Source organism: Phasianus colchicus, chromosome Z (genome assembly GCF_987193195.1).
Source record: "Phasianus colchicus chromosome Z, bPhaCol1.hap1.1, whole genome shotgun sequence".
In the NCBI taxonomy this organism is placed as follows: Eukaryota; Metazoa; Chordata; class Aves; order Galliformes; family Phasianidae; genus Phasianus; species Phasianus colchicus.
This window is the reverse complement of record NC_143476.1, coordinates 11,140,706-11,166,220: the sequence shown is the minus strand read 5'-3', so window position 1 is coordinate 11,166,220 and position 25,515 is coordinate 11,140,706. Positions and strand designations below refer to the sequence as shown.

Here is a 25,515-nt window from a genome sequence, read left to right as displayed (position 1 = left end):
GGGAACAGATGGACTCGGAATGGAAGGACACGAGAAAAATGACATCTGTTTGAGCTCAGCAGACTTGAGAGGTGGGCCTGGGTGAACCTGATGAGGTTCAGCACAGCCAAGTGCAAGGTTTGGCATTTGGGCCGGAGGAATCCCAGGCATTCTTTTGTCATCGTGGTGGTTTCCAATAGACCCCAACAATGAGACATCAGGTCGCCGTGTGGGCTCCTGGGTGACACTGCCATTTCCCAGCCATTGCAGCCTAGGGGCAAATAAAGTAAAATACTTCAGAAAGATCTCACACTGATTGCATATTTTACTGTTCTTTTACACAAAACAGAAGGGGAGGGCAGCAGATGCATGCAGCTGCATCAACACCCAGGCTGCTAAAGGAATGGAAAGACAGAAACAGCAAATATCAATGCCTTATTCTAATGCAAGGAGGGAAGCTTCTATCAATGTTACTTTTTATCATTTAAAATGAGCAGTTGGCACTCTTAAAGGAAAATCCTAGGCCCCAGGTTCTGACAGTGTGGCAATCTGGACTCGGCTGTGACTGATCCAAACAGTCTGTTCCAGATTTTAACATCCCTTCTATGCATTCACAAGTTTTCTCTCTTGACTTCCCCTTACAGCCGTTAGATGCCAGCAAAACATCCCACAAACACTCCTTACCTCTGTGCACACAGGCACCCATCCAACCAGAGCCATCAGTCATTCCCAGCCATGCGCTCTTCCTCCAATCATGGTCAGCATCACACGGCCGTCACGCAGCTCACTTGACTCAGTTTTTCTCTTCTTTCTGGAGGTGTCCTTGCTTCTCAGCCTTACCTTCTCGTGATGTTTATCTCGCTCTGCAGCTCCTGCTCTGAATAGGCTTTCTTGGATTCCCGCATGACAGGCACAAAATGCAGCCACAGCCCCTGCCACCAAGGTCAGCTCTTCAGCACACATTACCTGAGGAGCACTTGGCAACTCCTGCAACCTGAGCAGTGCCAGGAAGACTGTTTCACTTCTGCTTCTCCTGGCTCAGAAATTCATTTTCCTACCTAGAAAATCGAAATAAATAAATAAATAAATAAATAAAATAAAGAAATCCTGACACAATTGATACTATGGAATTCTGGAAGGCAAGGGATTTGCCCTCTATGATGAGAAGTTGAGTGCAAAGAACTAAGAAGAGCCATGAGCAGGTTGTGAACTTGTGGGTAAAATTAGGAAGTGCAGCAGTGCAGGGCTTCTGGAGGTGAGGGTCTGCTACAGCCGCCTGGAAAGAGAGCCTGTTGGTGGGAGCTGCTTACTGCAGCCAGCAGAAGCATCGCACTCACTGACTCTCATCCTGATGGGGGATTCCAGTCAGTCTGGGAAATCAGCATGGCTGGCTGCAAGCAATCTGACAGACTCCTGGAGTGCAGTGAGAATCACTCTGTGGTGCAGGCATTGGGCACAGCAAGCAGAAGGGAAGCATTGCTGGACATGGTGCACACCAGGGGTTACGACAGGAGGCGGTCAGGGCTGCAGTGACCATGCCCTCCTTGAGTTGGTGATCTCAAGGAATGCGGGCCTGGCAGGAAGCAAAGGCAGGAGCCTGATCTTCAGGAGAGCCAGCTGCAGGCTGTTCCAGGAATTCTTGGACGAGATCCTCTGGACAACTGTTTGTAGGGGCAAAGGGATGGAAAAGAGCTGGTCACTTTCTCAGAAAAAAACTTGCTCAGGTTGCAGGCTGAGCTGCAGGAGAGGAAGGGGAGGAGGTGCCAGCACGGCTCTGCACGATGCTCTGCCACACTGGGCAGCTTGATCATGGCTCAGCAGTGGGATCAGACGTGGAGAAGGGGAGAAGGAAATCAAGGATGGGAGGGAACCATCAGACACAGTCAATAAGTGTCTGTGAAGTCTTGCAAACCAGAGATTCCCAGGTTGTTTCTGCTTTTGCAGCATTTGTGTGGTGCAGGGTGAGCAAAAGGTTCTGCTGCTTGATTCTTCTGCAGGAGCCGCCTAAAAGGGAAATGGCCACTGAGCTGCAGACCAAGCAGTACTGCCTGACGTTGGCCAGGGGGAGCTTCTCCTGCCGCAGTGTGCTGATGACAGGTCTGGAGATGATCTGCAGGGCCAGTTCGTAGATGGGAGCCAGGAAAGGACATGATGGGAGGAGGGAGGTGTTAAGCAACATCCAAGGCATCAAAATGCATCAGAAGGCCCTGAAAAGCATCACAAAGCCACAGCCAGGAAGCTTGGGAGTATCATGAGCAGCATCCAGGATGCGAGAGATTATTTGCTACCATGCCAAATGGTAGCAGAGCTCCCCCTGCAGACATCCCAAAGCCAGACAAAACAGGAACAAACCCGGAGCTGTGCTGCACAAACCCAACACCCACAGCATTGCAAGCTGAGGTGCCTTGCTGTGTGCTGCATTCATCCCAGTCCGTGTGAATGAAGACTCTGGAGGCAGTCAAGGCGTTGATTGAGCACGAGTGTGCTTTTATTATTAAATAAAGGACAGGAGGGTGGGAGAGGTCCACGGTGAAGATGGGACTCATCCTGTCTTGTCATGGAGAGAGTGGCTCAGAGCTCTCAGTGCTGCTGTCCGGTGCCTGGGACTGGAGGTCTGATTGACAGTCCTCCTTCAAGAGGCTCTGCTCCTCTTCACTGACACTGACCTGCTCCTGCATGGAGGTGCTGCTGTCGGGGCACTCACACTGTGCTTGGGATGGGCTGCACTGCAGAGACTCTGGGTTAAAATCCACACTTGTGACTGTGGTGTCTTGCAGGCTCAGGTCAGCAACTTCAGCAGAGCCAGGTGTAATGAGAGCATGAACTTCGATGATCTCCTTCTCTCCATTACTGATGTCAGATGAAAGGCTGCTGTTGGAACTGCAGCAATTTGTGCTTCCTAAGAGCTCTCCACTGATGGAAGCACAGAGAGCATCCTCGCTACTTGCCCTGGATCCTCTGGGTTGGCAAGGGCTCGATTCACCTAGAAAGGATACACAGGGGTTAGTGTCAAACTTTCACAAGCTGAATTACGACAGTGGTTCTTGATCAGGGGTGAACTGAAGATGCTAGGCAGGGGCTGGAATGCCAGAAGGAGATACAAGTGCAGAGCAAGCTTGAATTCTATGTTCATGAAAAGCAGGGATTTGGAAACTGCATTTGCACCCTTACCTGCCAGGACTACCACTGCTGTTTCTGAGGGCTGCCTGGCATTGTGCTGCAGTTGGCGTTTGCTGCCAGAGGATGGCTTTCTGAGGCTGAAGCAGCAACACCAACTGCTAGCTGGTGATTCCTCACTCTTGCTGGGTGGATTTTGCCTGGAGAGAGAAAACAGCCAATGCTGTGAGTTGTGCGTGGTGCAGGGTGAGGGAAGAGCTGCACTGAGCTCTTGGCAGCAGTTGCTTGTTCCTAGCACTGCCTGGTTTCTGCAGAAAAACAGAAAAGCCCACCCAAAGAATGATGCTGGGTGCTGGAAAAGAAAGTCCTCTTTACCTTTCAGATGGAAAGTCAATGACGGTGTGGAACTTGCCCTGCCCAGCTGCAGGGCTTTCTTCCACTTCAATGTCCCGGCTGCTCTCTGTCACAGGGGGAGAGCTGCTGTGGCCTCGCCTCTGTGCCTGTGCCTCCTCCAGGCTGAGCAGCTTTGTGGCAGCAGAAGAGACCCCCACAGACTTGGGCCCTGGGAGAGAATTGTGCCCTGTCAGGGAAAACCACAGGTAAGAGCGAGGATCAGAAAGCAGCAGCACAGCCACCACAGTTCTGGGGGAGGTGCTGTATTTTTCTCAGGCTTGCTTATCCGAGCCACTGGAAGAAGAGGAGCCCAACATAACCATGTGGGCAGAAGTCTGTTTATGGCAAAGGACATGGTCATCATTAAGAGAGCTCACCCCTAGATAAAAGGGACAGGGAACTGAGAAAGCTTCACTGCAACGCTTGCATCAAGCTTTTCCTGCATGCAAACCATAATAATGACGGTTTCCTCCTTGTGAAGTTTGGGCTTGGACATTCTCAGCATCCAGCAACAGGATGCCACACCCTAATGGAAGCCCAGAGGTCTGCTGTCCCCTTGATGGTAAAAGAGTATCTCAGAGGTCCTGGAGAAGGCCTGCATTTGATCAAGGTGTCAGGTCAAGATCAAGCTAATGGAGGAAGACACTCACCTGCTGCATCTGCAATGTCTGCTCCGGATTTGGAGCCGAAGAGGACGTCGGTGTGGTTGATGATGAATTCCACCACATCCGACTGCGTCTGCAGCTCCATGCAGGCAGCTCTTCCGCTGGCGCAGGCAGACTCGTTCTGCTGTGATCTGTAGAAAAGGCAGATTTTAGAAGTCATTTCTCCAAGACCGTTTCCCCGAGTCTGAATTGTTGCAGCCAAAAGCTGTCAGCTGAGGCTCTGGAGACTTCCGCAGTGGGCAATCAGTGATGCCACTGCAGAAATTCCCCTGGATGATCAAGGACACGTCAGTCCCATCTAAAGAATAGAACACAATTGTCACCTAGATATTGTGCCCGTGGGGTTGGAGAACAGCCCAGGCTCCTGCGCTTCTGTCAGCCACAGATTTTACAGGAGAAGAGCACATTTGATGGAGAAAAAGGGAGGACTGTTTTTTTTTTACGGAAGAACAGATGAAGCGTTGTGTTGAAACAGAACCAGAAGTTTACCTTAAGAGGTTTGGAGCCCACACAATGGCTAGGTTCTTGGCATGCATGTTTGTGATTGTGGAGCTCCCAGCCAGACACGCCAAGTGTCTCATCAGGAACTCCAGTGTCCTGGAAAACAAGAGAGGCAAACGTTCAGCACCAACGAGCATGCCGTGCTGCAATTCAGAAAGCAAACCTCCATTCATGCTACTTCTTGTGATTGCTACTGTCACAGAAGATGAAGTAGATCCAACTTGACTGAGTGCCACGCTGCAGCACCAAGCCCCAGCACAGCACAGCCGCAGCCATCAGCTGCACCAAGCGTGCCCCCGTGCCCAGGAACTGACCCCATAAAGTAACCCCATGGAGCCTTCAACCCTTCAGCATACACAGGCATCGTGTTGCCGGCGTGAGACAGAGCCTGGAACCGCATCGTTGCCCTCTGCAATGCAGCAGGGCTGAGCTCAGCAGGCTGAGGGCAGCACTGACCTGTAGTGAGGAGCGGGCAGCTGCTGGATGACGTCCTGCATTCTGAGCAGCCGCTCCTCCTCTGTAGCGGCACCAACAGCATCCTGGAGTAGTGCAGAAAGGGAGCGAGACACCAATCAGGCTAGTACACCACTGCGAGTAAACCTCGTGGGGCTGACAGCAAAAGGGCCTCCGAGCTGGGGCACTGCTGCAGCCATCTGCCAAGAGGCCCAGGAAGAGGGAAACGAAAGACGTGGCCTTGTGCTTACCGAGAACTTGCCGTACAGCTGGTGGGTGAGCAGAGGGTTCGGGAGCTCCCTGAAGTACATCTTGCAGAGGGAGCTCACGCTGTGAATGTCACGGACGGTGAGCTCAGGAATCTGCTCCGACTCAAATTCCTGCCTGGAGAGAGGGACGCAAACCCGGTTGAGCGAGAGGAAGGCAAGCCCAAAGCCACACCAGATGCACTCAGGCTGTGTCAGTCGCAGCACTCTTACCGCAGTCTCTGGATGTTGGACGCGACGCCGGACAGGCGGTATATCCCCTGCACCACGCCGTGCTGCTCAATGAACTCAGCGCAGCTCTGGAGGACCTGGGGGACTGAAGAACACGTGCCAGCCGTCAGTGGAGCTCCTGATTCAATCGTGCTTCAGGCTGTGCTTCCGGGAGTCACATCCCATCCACTAAGCCCAGCCAGGCTTGGCTGAAGCAAATACAGATGTGCTTGTCTCTTAGGAGCATCCGCCTCACTTGATCCTTCAGCCATCAACTCCCATTACACGTGCCTACACTGCTATCAGCCTGCCCCCTGCTAGATATGAGCTCCCTTTCATCTTCTTTAGATGCCCAGCAGAGGAAGATCTCAGGAATGGGCAGCTCCTTACCATCACGACCGGAGTGGAGAAGATGCTCTCCCAGGTCACCGCCAAACACCCTTTCCTTCTCCACCTCCCGCTCGGTCGGTTTCTTTGGGCGGGCCTTCACCAAGGAACGAAGGAAGGTGAGGATCTTGCTGCGTTTCTTGGGCACTGCACAACAAAAGGAAGAAACCAGGTCATTTCAGGTCTGGCTCCGTTGGACGAGGGCGAGCACAGCACATTCTACAGAGCACATCAGAACGGGAAGAACATTACCAACCAGTTCATACAAAAAGGGATTTTCCCCATCTCTGGAGGAGCCCAAGGCCAGGTTAGATGGGGCCCTGGGCAGCCTGATCTAGTCTGACATTAAATGTGGGGGCTGGGAGACCATCCTGAGGAGGGTTGGAGCATGATGATCCCTGAGGTTCCTTTCCATCCCAAGCCATTCCATGAAGATTCTATACTTTCCCCAAGTCCAGTCATAAACACAGGAGGATTGGGCCAAATCTCTGCCCCATGGTGTGCATGAAGAATCATCAACCCAGAGGACAATGTGGGATGGATAAAGGAGGTACTAAACATGGAACGCACCCCAAATAAGACCTCATTTTGCTTTCCCACACCATCAAATGTAACATCCCTACCTGGCTTTGGCACAGAGTTGATGAGTGCCTCAGGAATGTTCTTATTAATGAGTTCTACACACTCCCCTGGGAAAAATCCAACCTGTAACAAGAAGAAAAGAGAGGCCAACTATGGCATGCAGCACTTCTCAGGTCTGAACTGTTAAACCAAAAGCCACATAACATTTCCCTCGGAACGTGCTTGCCTGACGTTCCATAAGACTATCCAGCAGAAAATGGCCATAGTTCACAGCATAAAGGTAATAATTTTTCAACATTTGCAGCCAAAGACAAGGTCCTCTGACACCGACACAGGGAAACTGTTTATGTCCATTAGGCATCCTGTGCAGGCAGAGCAGCTCTAAGCTGAGATTCCTGCCTTTACTGCAGTTGCACTCTCCAGTCTGAAGCTTGTGCCTACCTGGAAGCCGAGCTTGCCTCTCCACCAGGGGGTCAGGTTCTTTGGTGGCATGTCGATGACACACACGATGTCTCCCACCTGCAAGAGATTGCAACGTCAATCCCAGCTTCAGCACAGCTGGGAGGAAAGCACAGCTCAAATGACTGCATTCTTCTGCACTGCCAAACATCGCCGAGCATGAGAGCACTTGCACCAGTGCAGCTCTGAAGGCATTTGCCACTGTAGAATTGAGCAACAAGGAACGCCTTGAACTGCTTACCTCAAAGGAGAGTTCATCCGCTGCCTGGGCAACGTATCTCTTAACGACATGGGCAGCAGCAATAGCTGGAACATTCACAGGTGCCACCTCATGGTCTAGCAGGGGCTTCCCCTTGTTCTCAGCCTGAAACAGAGAGCGCAGGCCATGGTGAGGAGCTGGGAACCAACAAGGAGGATTTCAAGGTGAGGAGCACATCTGCAGAGCAAGCTGCAGGAAATGCACTCGGTCCTTATCATGGGCACTTCAGAAGGAACTGCAAGTCTAATAACGGCTGTTTCTCTCCCTGGTGTGCAGCAGGCACACGCCAGCAAAGATGCATCTCTCCCCATCCAGACTAATCAGCAATGGCACTGACGCAGACAGGTGGCCTTGTCCATTTTGCCCCCTCCTTTCCTGCGCTCTTTGTGCAGGAAGGCTGGCTGTTTAAGATGCTAGGAGACCGTGAAGAGGGAAACCAAAGCTACGGCTGCAGTTACAAGGTGCAAACAGTGCCATTGCAAGCACCAAGCAGCTCTCTTGAGCAGTCCAACCAACAGCGAGGCCAAACAGAGCAGAGAATGATTGTTGTTTCTGCAGCCATTTCAAGGGAAAAGTCAGTAGAGGACAAACACAACACCCGAGATGGCTCTGGTACTTTTATAAACTTGCCACTCTTGCACTACTGACTTGCCACAGAGGAGCTCTCTTGGAAAGCAGGAGAGCACATCTGCGGCTCACTCTGCTGGCTGCAGTCAGGGAACAAAGACCAATCAGAGCTTCATACTCTACCTCTGTCCATGCCAGGTCAGGCCCACAGCTGATCTCGCTGCATGCCACGGCCATCAGCGTAGGTGTGACAAGCTGGAACTGAAAAGAAACACACTTTTATTTTCTCTGTTCACATCTCTGCTGTGCTCCCTACAGCTGTCGGGCACACTCACACAGCCCAAGCATGCCTGCTGGTGTCCCTGGTGATGCTGTGCAGCTCTGCACAAGCTGGGGCTGGGACTCTTTGCCTAAGGGATTGCTTTCCTGTAGACCAGCTGGTCACAGCACCACAGACAGCATCCTTCTGAGGGCTGAGCTGCAGAGCACGTGGAGAAAACCCACACGTGACCAGCGTCCCATCAAAGCTGGATGAGGCTGTGTTACTAAACACGGGGCGTCACGGGCTGCTAAAGCATGTGGGGGGACAAACCATGGCAGGTACCTGGCAAGAGATCAGAACGAGGAAGAGAAATCTCACGAATCCGCAGCCGTTCCTTGTCACTTTGCTATGATCTTCCACGAGCAAAAGCTGCAGCAGGGTAGCAGGCAGAGGGTGGAGAGAGGAGAGAGAAAGAGCAGGTCAGTTTGCTTCCACGGTTCAGCAAAGATCACGAGGGAAAAATCAAAATCTGCCCTCCCTCAACTTAAAAACTTAAGTTTTCAACTTAACACCATTTCCCCTTGTCCTACTGTTATCTACCCTTTCAAAGAGTTGATTCCCCTCCTCTTTTTAGGCTCCCTTTAGGTACTGAAGGCTGCCATGAAATCAACCCACAGCCTTCTTTTCTCCAGGCTGAACAAGCCCAGCTCCCTCAGCCTGTCTTTGCAGGGGAGGTGCTCCTGTCCCCTGATCATCTCTGTGGCTTGCCTCTGGACCCTCTCCAACAGCTCCCTGTCTTTCTGGACACTGTGCTGCAGATGGGGCCCCACAAGGGCAGATTAGACAGGGACAATCACCTCCTGTCCCTCATGGCCACCCCTCTGCTGATGGAGATAATGTGATCCTATGAGCTCCGCCAGCCAGCAGTTCTAGCACTCACTGTCCCCCCGTCTCTCCCACACTGTCTCAGCTTACCTACAAGGTGCTGCACAGGACGGTGTGAAGACAAAGAGACGCAGTCGGTGCACAAGTGCAACAAGCGAGCTGCTCAGTCAGAGCTCCAGCGCTCCAATGAAGGGACGCAGCACGCACTGCTCCTCCCCTCATTCTAGCCCTTATGACATCACTGAGGGCCACCAGGCTGCTCCACCACGACGCACAGGGTGGGGAGGCAAGACCAGTCACAAGGGCAGAAGATTCCAACAGCCCAGCCCAACGTTCTGGAATCAGGGGCTGCTTGGAATTCTACCCCAGCCAAATCCTGGAGAAGCTGGCACGGGGTCGTCATGACCAAAGCGCAGGACCTGGCGCTTGCTCTTGTTGAGCCTCGCACAACTGGCCTCAGTGCATCCCTCTGGAGGGCCTTCCTGCCCTCAGCCAGATGGACGCTTCCTCCCAGCAGCGTACCTTGCAGTGCTGGGCCCATGTCAAATCCACACTAGAGTGGGTTACATTCAAGGGCATGTTGCAGCACCCATCGCTTTCACCTGGAAGGAAATAAAGCAGGAGATGGGAGAAACACAGAACTACTGCCAGACTGCTTTATCCCTTTCTCAGCCCAACTTCCCTTGCCTCATCCCCTACCCCAACTCCTGGATGATGCCCACGGGCTGATAGTTGGATCTCAAGTCCATAGGACTCCTTTCACAGGGCTCCATCAAAAAGGCTGTCACACTTGTTCCGTACACTCACACTGACCCAGCAGTGGTATCACAGTCACTTAACACACACACAACAACCAAACCCCGAGCATGCACATCCCTTCCTGCGTGACTGCAGCCCACAGCTCCCCTTCACACCTCCGTGGATCTCTGGTGTTTTACACGGATGCAGCCTCGCTGCAGCTCCGTGGCTGTCACACAAGGCCTGCAGGACCTCTTTCTCTGCAAAACCCGTCTGCAGGCATTGGTTCACGAGGTTCACCTCCTGCCCTCCTGAGCAAAAACAAGCACTAAGAACAAGAGCAAAGCACACTGGACTCGACCTGGCTGGATCCCCAACCCTCAGTCCTGTCAGTCGTACCCTGGTGTGGAGACTCATCCCCAAAGCCTGGCTGGACATCAGCACAGGCATCATTCTTCAAACGCCCCATCCAAGCAGCAAGGGATCAAAGCGTTGGCACAGCTGAAACAGAAATGCTGTGTGAGTTTCCTGTTAGCACTGAGCAGGAACAAATCTACCGCTGAGCAGCAGGATGTGAGACAAGCAGCAGAAGACACCCAACCTGCAGAACCAGCTCGTTTGGGGTCGGTCCATATGTTTGTCTGCTCCCTTCCCTGGCCCAGGCCAAGCTTGTGAGCTGCTCCTCCTTGGTGCAGGGGGAAATGGTGCAGATGCCATGTGGTGGCTATGCACAGCATGCCTTGGACTTGCTTTTCCTCTCTCCATCTGCCATTAGCAAACAGCATCTCCAGCCTCCAGAGATCACTGAGTCCAACCCCTGCACAACAGTGAAAAAAAAGATATGATAAGGGGTACTTAAAGCACAGCATCTGTAATCAGATCAGACTCCTGCACTGTGAAGACTTCCATGAGTATTCCTGCAGAGTGCATCACTTAGTCTCTCTTTAGCCTTGTGTTCATGGTTTTCCTGTAAGAGCTTGTCTAAACACTGCCTATAATCGTGGTTATGCTAGAAGCATTTGGATTTATTGATCCTTACTGTGATTTCAATTACAAATTTAGATGTTTTTTTGTTAGGGACAGCTTTCAATTTCTCAACTGAAATTTCAATATTGCAGTAGGTGTTGACAACCACGGGGCTGCAGTACAGAGAATTACAGGAAGATTAATTTCTCCATCTCCATGCTCCTAGACATTTATGATTACAGTGATGTAGTTATATACAAAGTTGCAAGATACCAAAGCTAGAATAAGCTCTTGGTGCAGCAGGATGTCTGGAGCCCAAGTGCAGAGTCTCAGTGTTGCAAAGCCTTGAAGAGGTGCACCGTATGTGCTGGGGCTGATGACACAGACACTGGAGCAAGGCCAGTGTGATGTTAGAAACTTGACCAGCAGCTGATCTGTTGTCAGCCATTTCTGGACACAAACGGGATCTGGTCGACTTAGGACATGACCTTTGGGCTGGAGAGCAACTCCCCGAGGAATCACACAGCCACTGCAGACCGTTTGCAAGAGCCCCATACCAAAACAGCTCATCTGCAATCAGTTTTTAATCTGTGCAGCAGTGATTGGAACAGGCGCATGCTCTCTGGAATTGCAGGAATGTTCACAAGTGGAATGTACATCACCTGTGTGCTCCAGCTCTTCTGTGTGCATGCTAGGAGCAGTGATCCCCCTGCACCCAGGGCTGCAATAAAGTCCTGTGGGCTTTCTAACCTGCCCACCAGCAGCCCAGGCTGCCCAGAGCCACATCCAGCCTGGCCTTGGATGCCTGCAGGGATGGGGCATCCACAGCCTCCCTGGGCAACCTGTTCCAGTGCCTCACCACCCTCTGGCTGAAAAACTTCCTCCTCACATCCAACCTAAACCTCAACACCCCCCGTCTCAGTTTAAAGCCATTCCCCACGTGTCCCATCACTGTCCACCCTCCAAAACAAAACACCTCGGCTGTTCAACACTGAAAGAGCAAAATAACCCACAGCTCTTACTTCCACTGTATGCAGTTAATTCCAAACTTAAGGTCACAGGTTAATTACTCATGTGATCCTTCCTGACAGAAGAACTACTCGTAGTGATGTGTAGCAGTAAGGAACAGTTTGAAAAAGTCATGGACATATTAGAACTTGCAGCATTTATCTTAATAGATGCCTACATTGCACAGCATTTTGTAAAACACACGTTACAAGTACTGTGCATTGGATTACACTATATCAAACTCTAAGTAACAATACAGGTCGCTTTTAAATCTACACATACATGTTTTCTTCCAACTCCTTGATAAAATTCCTTACTACCTTCAGTTTTACAGCCAAAGCAGTGTTTGAGCTGGTAATGTACTCTTGAACAGCACTGCTGCCTTTATATTTGTATGTTTAGATATGAAAAGAGAACTTGGTCATTATTTCACGATGAGAGAACCTTGATCTGACACAACAGAATTACAAAAATCTGACAATACTGTAAAATGCCAGCGTAAGAATGCGGCTTTCATTTTTTTATTTTTTTTCTTCTTCTTCTTCTTCTTTTTTTTTTTTTTTTTTTAAATAGTGAGTGTACCATTAATTCAAGACAAGAATTTTGTTTGTAAGTCGATCTCTATAACTGTTCTTGGCATCATTCTGTAGGATGAACTAGATACATGGAATTTGGCACTGGCTCCCCAGGGCAGTGGTTTGGCACTGAGCTGACAAAGGCCAAAGAGCATTTGCACCATGCTCTCAGACACAGGGCTTGACCCATAGGAGGTCCGGTGTGGAACCAGGAGGTGGAATACATGATCCTCGAGGTCCCTTCCAAATAAAGATATTCCATCATCCTCTAATACTTATATTCCCAAGGTCTGTACGCAGTGCTCAGGTGCTTAACTGAAAGGTTCCATGAAACAGTGAGGTATCTATGTCCCTTTACCACCCAGTTATTCAATTTGCCACATGGATCTTTTATCCAGTCACATTAAAAAACCCCTCAAAGTATTTCCTTCAGTCTTCCATTCTGATAGAGCTTTCTGGAGCAAATAAAGAGTTGCAACTCATAATGTCCACACCTCCCTTCCTGCACCCTGCATACTTTTTTCATTGCACTGTGATTACGTACCATTCTATTGTCACCCTCATTCTGTCATTATCTAGGCAGTTTACTGCCATTAAATTTTCCAGCAACAGATGCCCACAAATACAGCCAGCCTGGACTTATTTCCAATACTTACCTTTGTCCTGATGTCCTTGTAGGAGCTGGGACATTTCTCCATCTCAGCAGCAGAGGGCAGGAGGGGTCCAAGGTGAGGGCACGCTCTCCTCTATTTTTCTGGCACTCAAAGACAAAGGGAACAAGAAAACCAGATGTGTTTCCCTGCCCATGGCAAACACCAGCCTTTCCATCCTTACAGTCCTTCCTTCCATCAGCAGAGACATTTTGCTTTCTTGTGCCACTTCATCCCTCTAGCATCTGGCATTCTAACAAAAATGTAATGTAACACAGGAATTTTAATATTTTCACATTAAATGTCAGAATTAGAACCTTAAATTTACCAAATATTTAAAACGTTCAACCCAGTGAGAAGTGAATTGATGTTGTATTTAGCATTCAGATAAGAACTTGTAAAGGAAGTAAAAAGTGCTGCTCTAATAAACTATAGTCTCATTGTCAAGCCTTGCACTGTCTCAGCAGATTATTACAGAATGTTCATTCAAGCAGGAATTAAGAGATGCGTCTGAATTGATAACAACAACGAGTAATTAAGAAAGCTTGACTGCAGTCTGCTTGAGGATTCCAGTCTGAAGTGTGTTCCACCTGATGACAACTGGGAATGTCTTTCTCTCACCATTAGAACCATTGCACCTCTGACTAAACACATAGCTAATCACCACTGAAAACCTAGGTGCAATTTCTGCAGTGCACAGACCAACTACGTGTTGATTAACATTCAGAGAGATTGTGCAGGTGTCCTTTTAGGAACTGGCCTACAGTATGCTAAGAGGGATGGATGTGGGGACATTAGGATAACGTGCCCTCTGCCTTTTAAGACAGCCCCAGCAGAGCAGGTCAGCAGGCTGAAGAGCTGAGTGGGTCACCAGGGCTCAGAGACTTCACTCGGCCATCTGCAAGTTGAGGGACTTCAGCCCAAGCTGCCCTTTTCCATGCAGGCAAGGAGGCCAAGAGAAGGTGGATCGGCACGGTTCTGGTGCAGACAGGGGCTGCAGTGTGAGCAGGCCTACACAGACAAGGCTGTGCCCACACAGAGTGACAGCAGCTTTCGCTGTGAGCAGATTCCCAGGGGGCCTGAGCCATGGCAGTTCTTGATGGCAGCATGTTCCAATCAGCCCTGGAAGTCTTCTCTGGACGTCTGTCGCATTCTGGAATCCACACTGAGGACGCAGTCGCTGTGTCAGAGCAGCTGGCAGAGTCACGGGGAACCGTGACGTAGTTGGCCCAGGGAGCAACAACAAGGCCTGCACTGCTCAGCCAGCCCAGGCCAAAGGGGAGCACGAGAGAGAGCAGAGGAGAGAGGGGGGGAAAGAGGGCCAGGAAGGAAAGGCCTGTGCCTGAATGGACGTGTAGCAGCAGCTGCTGACAGCAAACTCGGTGATGGCAGGGGCACAGCAGAGCAGTGCAATGCTGGCAGCTTCCTGTGTCTTTCACACAGGCACTGCAGACATGGCCAGCACTGGGAGATCAGCAGAACTGCTGCACACCTCTGCCAGCCCAGGCCAGAGGAGTGCAGAACAGTGAGCTGCTGCTGAGGGGAGAGAGGATGGCCTGAGAGCTGACCTGAGAGGCAGGGCTGGCTGTGTTACAGCAGCCTCTGTGTCCTCCTCCTGTGTCTGTGAGGGCCAGAGGGCCAGAAGAGAACATGCCCAGACAACGAAGCCCTGCTGTCCTCTGCTGCTCAGCTGGAGAGATGTTCCGCCTTCCTGAAGGACGCTGATCCAAAGGGAAGGAATCAAAGGAAGTCCAGGCTGGCTGTCCTTGTGGGCATCAGCTGCTGGCAGCTGCCTCTGTGCTGCCATGGGCAGGGCACAGCACACACAGTGTTTGCAGTTCCCTGTGTGACACTGGCCCTGGTGACCTGACAGCCATAGGGAGACAAGAGAAAGAGCTGCCTCCCTCTGCCAGATGAGGCAAAGGTGAGAATCCCAGAATCACAGCATGGCCCGGGTTGGAAAGGAGCTCAAGGTTCATCAATCTCCAACCCCCCTGCCATAGGCAGGGCCCCAGCTTCTACATTTAATACGAGGCCAGGCTGCCCAGGGCTCCAGTGCTCATGTCAGCTCTGCATTTTCAAGTGAAAAGAGTGTGACTGTCATTGTAAACAAGACCGATGTGCAAAAAAAAGCACGGTGAGCCCAAGTGCTTTGTGGCTTCAGAGATGAGCCCTTGGCTCTCCAAGGGTGCACAGGGGGCTTTGTTCTCCCTGTGGTGCAGCTTCAGTGCCAACTCACAGCTGAGCTGGTTGGCACACTGTGACAGCCTGCCGCTCTGAAGCTCTTGGGGCAGTGCTCAGTTCTTTCTGAAGTACTCTGGAAAATGCTGCTTCTCCTTCACCAAGTCTGTTTCCAGACAGACGTCTTTTTCTCCTCTGTACACACAAACAGGATCTTGTAACTCCCTGGCACAGTGCTCAGAAGTGATACTTCTGGAAGCACGTCAGAGAAAAGTGGCCTTGTCCCAGTGGACTTTCAGAGCAGATGAGAACAAGTCTTGGTTGACGGCTTTCTTCTGCTTCTGGAACTGCACAGGCAGGTTGTGTGTTGTCATACTTTATGCCAGAGTGCCAAACTGAAGCAGTTTCTGCAACTTCTTTTTTTCATACTTGTCACTCTTTGCTATTTCTGAGACCTTAACTTAGTCATTTTTAATGCGCTCTCATCTAAACTACTGAGTCCTCCAGTGTCAGTGTTGTATGAATCAGGACTGTGGGATTTCATCAGTGAAAGGATTCTGCTCTAATGACTGTCATTCTAAAGCTGATATTGTTTCTACCGCATCAGGCTTGCAGGAAGCATCTTTGATCAACAGAGAAATCAGAAAAATTGCTTTTCCTATTGCAGTTTCCTTTTAACTAGTGATGAAAGCTGTCAGTTTATTTTTGGGACCAGAAATCCTGGGATGAAACCAGGTTAGATAAGAAGTGACACTGAGTCAACAGTAAGGGAACACAGATGAGATAGCATCACACAGCTCTGGAAAAGATGTTCCAGCTCTGTGTCTACCTACACCTTCAGGAGATGAAAAGTACTGGCTTACTGAGGTGTCCTGGGTTGCAGGTTCTGTTAATCTCCATTTTTGGAAGAGCTGCTTGCAATAAATACCTTGTAAGGTGAATGAGCTTGATAGAAGTAGGGTGTGAAAGAGATGGATTTGCTGTTTCCCTGAAGGTGCAGGAGTATTGCTGTGCCTACAGTCAGTAAACAAGGCAGAAAACACTGTGTTCCTCAGAATGAAAAACAAAAGAATACAAATCTTTTTGTGAGTGACAGCACACCTGAATGAAGCACAAATCTAAACATTTAAAATAAGGGCTAGTGTCAAAGGGACTTGCAGTATTTCTCGTGAAGAAATATTTGATGCTTCTTTATGAAAGTCATCCTAACAAAAGTGTACTGATGTCTTTGCTGAGGATTTCCTTGGTTCCAGCCTGAAGGTGTGCACAGGCATGAGCAGGCAGTGCTGAGCTGCAGGTGAGTGCCTGTGTCCCACAGCAGGAAACCCGTGGGTGTCTTCAGGGGTTTGAAATGGGCAGAGCTGTAAAACCTGCAGGCTTTCACTGAAATTGTCCTCTGCTTTAATTTGTAATCTTAGTTTCACCAATGCTTTCCAATATTATTTTCGTATGAGTGCAGATACATGGGATAGGATTTAAAGTTTTTATGGTGCTGCTGTATAATTTTCTGTAGTCATCATAAGCCAATAAAAAAAATAAATGGTAATCAGGCAATCTATTAACAACCTGTGGCACGTGTCAAAACAATGAAATTCCTTGCAGGAAGACAATATTGCTATATAATAATGTGGCTATCCAAAACTGTTAATTATACTTGATGAGCTGGAGATAATCCTGAAATGGGGGACTTTGATCTTAGCCAAGAATAATAAAACTTATTATCATTCTTAAATTGGCAGCTGCTTTAAAAAGCCTGTGTCTTATTTCCTTTTTAGTAACACTGGCTAAATCAGAGAAAGTGATAAAAGAATTCCATGATTGCAGCTTAGGGATTCCTTCCCACTTGACCAGAAGTAATCTATGTCCAAAAATGTCTGTAAATACTTTTTCTATATTCTTTGGCCAGTTGAATTGATATTTGAGATGAATGGCAAAAACATTTTCCGTACATAGATAAGCAATGCAAATTTGCAGGATTGTTTTAGAGAAAAAAGCTCCGGTTATCTGATCGTTTCCATGCAGAAATAAGATTTACAGAAAAATTCTCATTATTATTATTCCTGCATGAATAAGTTCAAAAAAGAGATGTGGGGGATGTTGTTTCAACTCCAGGTAATTGCAGGAAGGACTGTCAGGAAGGAAAGGCTAGTGTCTGCCATGGGCAAAGAAACACTTCTGGTTTTCATGTTCCCTTTGTCTTTGAGTGCAAGAGGCCATGAGGAGAGTGTGCCCTAAACTTGGAACCTTTTTGACCATTGCAGCAGAGATGGAGAAGTGTTCAACCTTCTAGAAGGACATCAGGACAAAGATATGTAATGAAAATAAGTCCAGGCTGGCTGTCCTTGTGGGCATCAGATGCTGACATCTGCAGAGTTGTTGCTATGGGAATGGGAGAACAGGTGGAATGTTGCATTTCCTTGTGTGACACAGTCACTGGTGAATTCAAAGCCAGAGGGGTTTAATAGAAAGAGCATCACCTCCCTGCCAGATTAGGCAAAGGTGAGTGGGATGTTGTTTCAATTAGTGCTGATGTCAGGAAAGATTGTAAGGATGGAAAGGCTGGTGTTTGCCATGGGCAGGGAAACACATATGGTTTTCATTTTCTCTTTCTCTTTGTGTGCCAGAAAAACAGGGGAGAGTGTGCCCTCACCTTGGAACTCTCCTGCCCTCTGCTGCTCAGAGGGAGAAATGTTCCAGCATCTAGAAGGACATCAGTACAAAGATATGTAATGAAAATAAGTCCAGGCTGGCTGTCCTTGTGGGCATCAGCTGCTGGCATCTGCATTGCTGCTGCCATGAGCATGGCACAGCAATTAAAAGATTGCTTTTCCTTGAGTGACCCAGACTCTGTTGACTTGTAAGCAAGAAGGATGCTATAGAAAGAGCTGCAACCTCTACCACACATGGCAAAGGTGAGTGGGATGTTGTTTCAGTTGCTGCTGATGTCAGGAAGGACTGTAAGGATGGAAAGTCTGGTGTTTGCCATGGGCAGGGAAACACATCTGGTTTTCATCTTCTCTTTCTCTTTGATTGCCAGATAAACAGAGGAGAGTGTGCCCTCACCTTGGAAATCTCCTGCCCTCTTCTGCTGAGATGGTGAAATGTTCCAGCTTCTAGAAGGACATCAGGACAAAGATATGAAATGAAAATAAGTCCAGGCTGGCTGTCCTTGTGGGCATCAGCTGCTGGCATCTGCATTGCTGCTGCCATGAGCATGGCACAGCAGGTAAAAGATTGCTTTTCCTTGTGTGACACAGGAGCTCTTGACTTGAAAGCTAGAGGGATGCAATAGAAAGAGCTGCAACGTCTGCCAGACATGGCAAAGGTGAGTGGGATGTTGTTTCAATTAGTGCTGATGTCAGGAAGGACTGTAAGGATGGAAAGGCTGGTGTTTGCCATGGGCAGGGAAACACATCTGGTTTTCATTTTGTGTTTCTCTTTGAGAGCCAGATAAACAGGGGAGAGTGTGCCCTCACCTTGGAACTCTCCTGCCCTCAGCTGCTCAGATGGAGAAATGTTCCAGCTTCTAGAAGGACATCAGGACAAGGATATCTAATGAACATAAGTCCAGGCTGGCTGTACTTGTGGGCATCAGCTGCTGGCATCTGCATTGCTGCTGGCATGAGCATGGCAAAGCAGGTAAAAGATTGCTTTTCCTTGAGTGACACAGGAGCTCTTGACTTGAAAGCAAGAGGGATGCAATAGCAAGAGCTGCAACCTCTGCCAGTCATGGCAAGGATGAGTGGGATTTTGTTTCTGTTGCTGCTGACGTCAGGAAGGACTGTAAGGATGGAAAGGCTGGTGTTTGCCATGGGCAGGGAAAGACATCTGGTTTTCATCTTCTCTTTGTGTTCCAGAAAAAGAGGAGAGTGTGCCCTCACCTTGGACCCCTCCTGCCCTCTTCTGCTGAGATGGTGAAATGTTCCAGCTTCTAGAAGGTCATCAGGACAAAGATATGTAATGAAAATAAGTCCAGGCTGGCTGTCGTTGTGGGCATCAGGTGCTGGCATCTGCATTTCTGCTGCCATGGGCATGGCACAGCAGGTAAAAGATTGCTTTTCCTTGTGTGACACAGGAGCTCTTGACTTGAAAGCTAGAGAGATGCAATAGAAAGAGCTGCAACCTCTGCCAGACATGGCAAAGATGAGTGGGATGTTGTTTCAATTAGTGCTGATGTCAGGAGGGACTGTAAGGATGGAGAGTCTGGTGTTTGCCATGGGCAGTGAAACACATCAGGTTTTCATTTTGTCTTAATCATTCTGTGCTAGATAAATAGAGGAGTGTGTGCCCTCAGCTTGGACTCCTCCTGCCCTGTTCTGCTGAGATGGAGAAACGTCCCAGCTTCTAGAAGGACATCAGGACAAAGATATGTAATGAAAATAAGTCCAGGCTGGCTGTCCTTGTGGGCATCAGCAGCTGGCATCTGCACTGCTGCTGCCATGAGCATGGCAAAGCAGGTAAAAGATTGCTTTTCCTTGTGTGACACAGGTGCTCTAGAGTTGAAAGCTAGAGGGATGCAATAGAAAGAGCTGCAACCTCTGCCAGACATGGCAAAGGTGAGTGGGATGTTGTTTCAATTAGTGCTGATGTCAGGAAGGACTGTAAGGATGGAAAGGCTGGTGTTTGCCATGGGCAGGGAAACACATCTGGTTTTCATTTTGTCTTTCTCTTTGAGAGCCAGATAAACAGGGGAGAGTGTGCCCTCACCTTGGAACTCTCCTGCCCTCTGCTGCTCAGATGGAGAAACGTCCCGGTTTCTAGAAGGACATCAGGACAAAGATATGTAATGAAAATAAGTCCAGGCTGGCTGTCCTTGTGGGCATCAGCTGCTGGCATCTGCACTGCTGCTGCCATGAGCATGGCAAAGCAGGTAAAAAATTGCTTTTCCTTGTGTGATACAGGTGCTCTAGTGTTGAAAGCTAGAGGGATGCAATAGAAAGAGCTGCAACCACTGCCAGACATGGCAAAGGTGAGTGGGATGTTGTTTCAGTTGCTGCTGCTGTCAGGAAGGACTGTAAGGATGGAAAGGCTGGTGTTTGCCATGGGCAGGGAAAGAGATCTGGTTTTCATGTTCTCTTTGTGTTCCGGAAAAACAGGAGAATGTGCCTGCAAATTGGACCCCTCCTGCCCTCTTCTGCTGAGATGGTGAAATGTTCCAGCTTCTAGAAGGACATCAGGACAAAGATATGTAATGAAAATAAGTCCAGGCTGGCTGTCCTTGTGGGCATCAGCTGCTGGCATCTGCATTGCTGCTGCCATGAGCATGGCACAGCAGGTAAAAGATTGCTTTTCCTTGTGTGACACAGGTTCTCTTGACTTGAAAGCTTGAGAGATGCAATAGAAAGAGCTGCAACCTGTGCCAGACATGGCAAAGATGAGTGGGATGTTGTTTCAATTAGTGCTGATGTCAGGAGGGACTGTAAGGATGGAGAGTCTGGTATTTGCCATGGGCAGGGAAACACATCTGGTTTTCATTTTGTCTTAATCATTCTGTGCTAGATAAATAGAGGAGTGTGTGCCCTCACCTTGGACCCCTCTTGCCCTCTGCTGCTCAGAGGGAGAAATGTTCCAGCTTCTAGAAGGACATCAGGACAAAGATATGTAATGAAAATAAGTCCAGGCTGGCTGTCCTTGTGGGCATCAGCTGCTGGCATCTGCATTGGTGTTGCCATGAGCATGGCACAGCAGGTAAAAATTGCTTTTCCTTGTGTGACACAGGAGCTCTTGACTTGAAAGCTAGAGGGATGCAATAGAAAGAGCTGCAACCTCTGCCAGACATGGCAAAGGTGAGAGGGATTTTGTGTCAGTTGCTGCTGATGTCAGGAAGGACTGTAAGGATGGAAAGGCTGGTGTTTGCCATGGGCAGGGAAACACATCTGGTTTTCATTTTCTCTTTGTGTGCCAGAAAAAGAGCAGAGTGTGCCCTCACCTTGGACCCCTCTTGCCCTCTGCTGCTCAGAGGGAGAAATGTTCCAGCTTCTAGAAGGACATCAGGACAAAGATATGTAATGAAAATAAGTCCAGGCTGGCTGTCCTTGTGGGCATCAGCCTCTGGCATCTGCATTGCTGCTGCCATGAGCATGGCACAGCAGGTAAAAGATTGCTTTTCCATGTGTGACACAGGAGCTCTTGACTTGAAAGCTAGAGGGATGCAATAGAAAGAGCTGCAACCTCTGCCAGACATGGCAAAGGTGAGTGGGATGTTGTTTCAGTTGCTGCTGATGTCAGGAGGACTGTAAGGATGGAAAGGCTGGTGTTTGCCATGGGCAGGGAAACACATCTGGTTTTCATTTCCTCTTTGTCTTTTTGTGCCAGATAAACAGGGGAGAGTGTGCCTGCAACTTCTAACTCTCCTGCCCGCTGCTGATCAGAGGGAGTAATGTTCCAGCTTCTAGAAGGACATCAGGACAAAGATATGTAATGAAAATAAGTCCAGGCTGGCTGTCCTTGTGGGCATCAGCTGCTGGCATCTGCATTGCTGCTGCCATGAGCATGGCACAGCAGGTAAAAGATTGCTTTCCTTGTGTGACACAGGAGCTCTTGACTTGAAAGCTAGAGGGATGCAATAGAAAGAGCTGCAACCTCTGCCAGACATGGCAAAGGTGAGAGGGATTTTGTGTCAGTTGCTGCTGATGTCAGGAAGGACTGTAAGGATGGAAAGGCTGGTGTTTGCCATGGGCATGGAAACACATCTGGTTTTCATTTTCTCTTTGTGTGCCAGAAAAAGAGCAGAGTGTGCCCTCACCTTGGACCCCTCCTGCCCTCTTCTGCTGAGATGGAGAAATGTTCCAGCTTGTAGAAGGACATCAGGACAAAGATATGTAATGTAAATAAGTCCAGGCTGGCTGTCCTTGTGGGCATCAGCTGCTGGCAACTGCATTGCTGCTGCCATGAGCATGGCACAGCAGGTAAAAGATTGCTTTTCCTTGTGTGACACAGGAGCTCTTGAGTTGAAAGCTAGAGGGATGCAATAGAAAGAGCTGCAACCTCTGCCAGACATGGCAAAGGTGAGTGGGATGTTGTTTCAATTAGTGCTGAAGTCAGGAAGGACTGTAAGGATGGAAAGGCTGGTGTTTGCCATGGGCAGGGAAACACATCTGGTTTTCATTTTCTCTTTCTCTTTGAGTTCCAGATAAACAGGGGAGAGTGTGCCCTCACCTTGGACCCCTCTTGCCCTCTGCTGCTCAGAGGGAGAAATGTTCCAGCTTGTAGAAGGACATCAGGACAAAGATATGTAATGAAAATAAGTCCAGGCTGGCTGTCCTTGTGGGCATCAGCTGCTGGCATCTGCATTGCTGCTGCCATGAGCATGGCACAGCAGGTAAGGGATTGCTTTTCCTTGTGGGACAGGTGTTAAGCCATTCTGATTCACCCTTTGCATCCACAGCATACAGTTTTTTCCCACACTGCTGTTTCTATCCAGCAGTGTGCATATATGCAATGCTACAGATGTTGGTGGTCCTGCCTGTGGCAGGGAGTTGGAGATTCCTGATCCTTGAGGTCCCTTCCAACCCGAGCCATTCTGTGTGTGTGTGTGTGACTGGCTAAACACCAATTGTTGCTAGCTCAGCAGGTATACTGCTAATTATTGAACGCCTGACAGCTGCTTATCAACACTTGGCCACTATTTCTGGACACCTGCTCATCCCTGAAGAGAGAGAAGTTTGGAAGGAGGACAGAGGGGAGTCTCTTGATGCCTGCCTGTTGCATCCCAACCTGCCCACAGAGTGAGTCAATTCGGCCTTGTGTGGAGGCCCTGGCTTCTTTGGAGTCTGTTTTTCTTTTGCTGAGCTTCTCCTATCCAAACAGAATGGCCTTACAACATGCTTTCTGGTCCTTAATGCTATACCCATGCAGTTTGTAACTATTACAGTTCTGTAAGTGAGAATTGATCACATGATTGAACAACTGTATTTCTAAAATATGTTATGAAATAACATATTTTTACTAATACTAATAAAGTCTTTCTACTTTTTCAAACTGTTTCTAAGGGCAAATTACTAAACACATGGTGCTGTACTACTTCAGAGCAATCCCACATTTGATAGCCAGTGCAGAAACAGCATTCCATCCTACAGCATTAGCTAGTTCAGAGGTACCAGGCGTGTATCTGGATGTGGCTGTTGTGCATAACTGGGGCTGAGGGATCAGAAATGACAGCTCCACTCTTGGAGACCACAGAACTAAAATGGAAAGAGAAAATAGTTGCAGGGCAATTGTTCTCTGTGCCTGAAGCAGGGATCGATTTATGGGGGAGAGATTTAACAGTTAAATGAGGATTACAGCTGCAAGTCTGTGAAACAGATATCAGGGTGTCAGTGTGTTAACAGCTGTGATGAAGAAGAAATGAATCCAAAGGTGTGGGCAGGGGAAGGAAATCGGGGTGGACTCACAATTTTCCCTTACAAAGAACTGCCCAAGGAGGGAGTGGAGCTGTGAAACAGCAACAATATCCCATAGCCTTAGAAGGGAGAGTGGGTCTAAAAGCTGTAACACAGACAGTGGTTAAGGATGTCTTCTGGAACCTTGTCTGTGGCCTTATAACACCCCAATCCTGTCGGCACGGAAGGCAGACGGCACGTATCGGCTGGTGCAAGATGTAAGGAAATGACTGAACCCGTTCTCAAAAGACAGCCTGTGGTTCCTAACCCCTATACCCTAATGAGTCAGATCCCACACGGACAGCAGTGGTTTGGTGTGAGAGACCTCAAAGATGCTTTCCGGACAGCCTCTGGACTCAGAGAGAAATGGCTGCGTTTGTATGAGGACACATTGTAATCCTATCGTGATTCGTGATGATACTGTATATACTGGAACTCGTGCTAATCCTTGTCTTTGCAGCATTTGAGTTGAGTAACTGGTGCTGCTGTCATGCAGAAAGCTCCCTTCCAACCACTCAGCAAGCATTTGGATGAGACAGCTTCCTGCTGGGGAACCCTCCGACATCACTGCTGCCTCCTCCAAAACCATACCTGCAGATGCTTCAGAGCTCTTCAGCATGGACTTCCTTCCTCCCATCAGCAGCTGCTCCTGCACTGACCTTCATTCACACTGGGATACCATCTGCTTCCAGCAGGAGCTGACCTGCGAGACAGAGAAAGGAAACGTGGGATGAGCACCAATGCAGAAGCACAAGGCTGTGTCACCACCACGTCTTGCAGCCTTGGGAAGTCAGCTGCAACTGCAGCCTTGGTCAGAATTACAACGGGCACCGTAAATTAAGTGTGACCTCTGAAGTTGTTGCCATGATCAGAAATAGACGCTGAAATCGCTCACATAACTGTCGGTGGTTCCCTCCAAATTCTTTTGCTTTGGGGAACAGATGGACTCGGAATGGAAGGACACGAGAAAAAGGACATCTGTTTGAGCTCAGCAGACTTGAGAGGTGGGCCTGGGTGAACCTGATGAGGTTCAGCACAGCCAAGTGCAAGGTTTGGCATTTGGGCCGGAGGAATCCCAGGCATTCTTTTGTCATCGTGGTGGTTTCCAATAGACCCCAACAATGAGACATCAGGTCGCCGTGTGGGCTCCTGGGTGACACTGCCATTTCCCAGCCATTGCAGCCTAGGGGCAAATAAAGTAAAATACTTCAGAAAGATCTCACACTGATTGCATATTTTACTGTTCTTTTACACAAAACAGAAGGGGAGGGCAGCAGATGCATGCAGCTGCATCAACACCCAGGCTGCTAAAGGAATGGAAAGACAGAAACAGCAAATATCAATGCCTTATTCTAATGCAAGGAGGGAAGCTTCTATCAATGTTACTTTTTATCATTTAAAATGAGCAGTTGGCACTCTTAAAGGAAAATCCTAGGCCCCAGGTTCTGACAGTGTGGCAATCTGGACTCGGCTGTGACTGATCCAAACAGTCTGTTCCAGATTTTAACATCCCTTCTATGCATTCACAAGTTTTCTCTCTTGACTTCCCCTTACAGCCGTTAGATGCCAGCAAAACATCCCACAAACACTCCTTACCTCTGTGCACACAGGCACCCATCCAACCAGAGCCATCAGTCATTCCCAGCCATGCGCTCTTCCTCCAATCATGGTCAGCATCACACGGCCGTCACGCAGCTCACTTGACTCAGTTTTTCTCTTCTTTCTGGAGGTGTCCTTGCTTCTCAGCCTTACCTTCTCGTGATGTTTATCTCGCTCTGCAGCTCCTGCTCTGAATAGGCTTTCTTGGATTCCCGCATGACAGGCACAAAATGCAGCCACAGCCCCTGCCACCAAGGTCAGCTCTTCAGCACACATTACCTGAGGAGCACTTGGCAACTCCTGCAACCTGAGCAGTGCCAGGAAGACTGTTTCACTTCTGCTTCTCCTGGCTCAGAAATTCATTTTCCTACCTAGAAAATGGAAAAAGAAAAGAAAGAAAAAAAATCCTGACATAAAGCAGACACAATTGAT

The 25,515-nt window shown here is 49.0% G+C and overlaps 1 long non-coding RNA gene across 1 annotated transcript in view; it reads right to left on the bottom strand.

The window, feature by feature from the left end:
• Positions 1–8,027: 8,027 nt before the first annotated feature.
• LOC149912493 (uncharacterized) overlaps positions 8,028–25,515 on the bottom strand; it is a 215,133-nt gene continuing 197,645 nt past the window's right edge. Inside the window, exon 3 of the long non-coding RNA XR_016461418.1 lies at positions 8,028–8,099. This is a non-coding gene — a long non-coding RNA (uncharacterized LOC149912493). The remainder of the gene's footprint in view (positions 8,100–25,515) is intronic.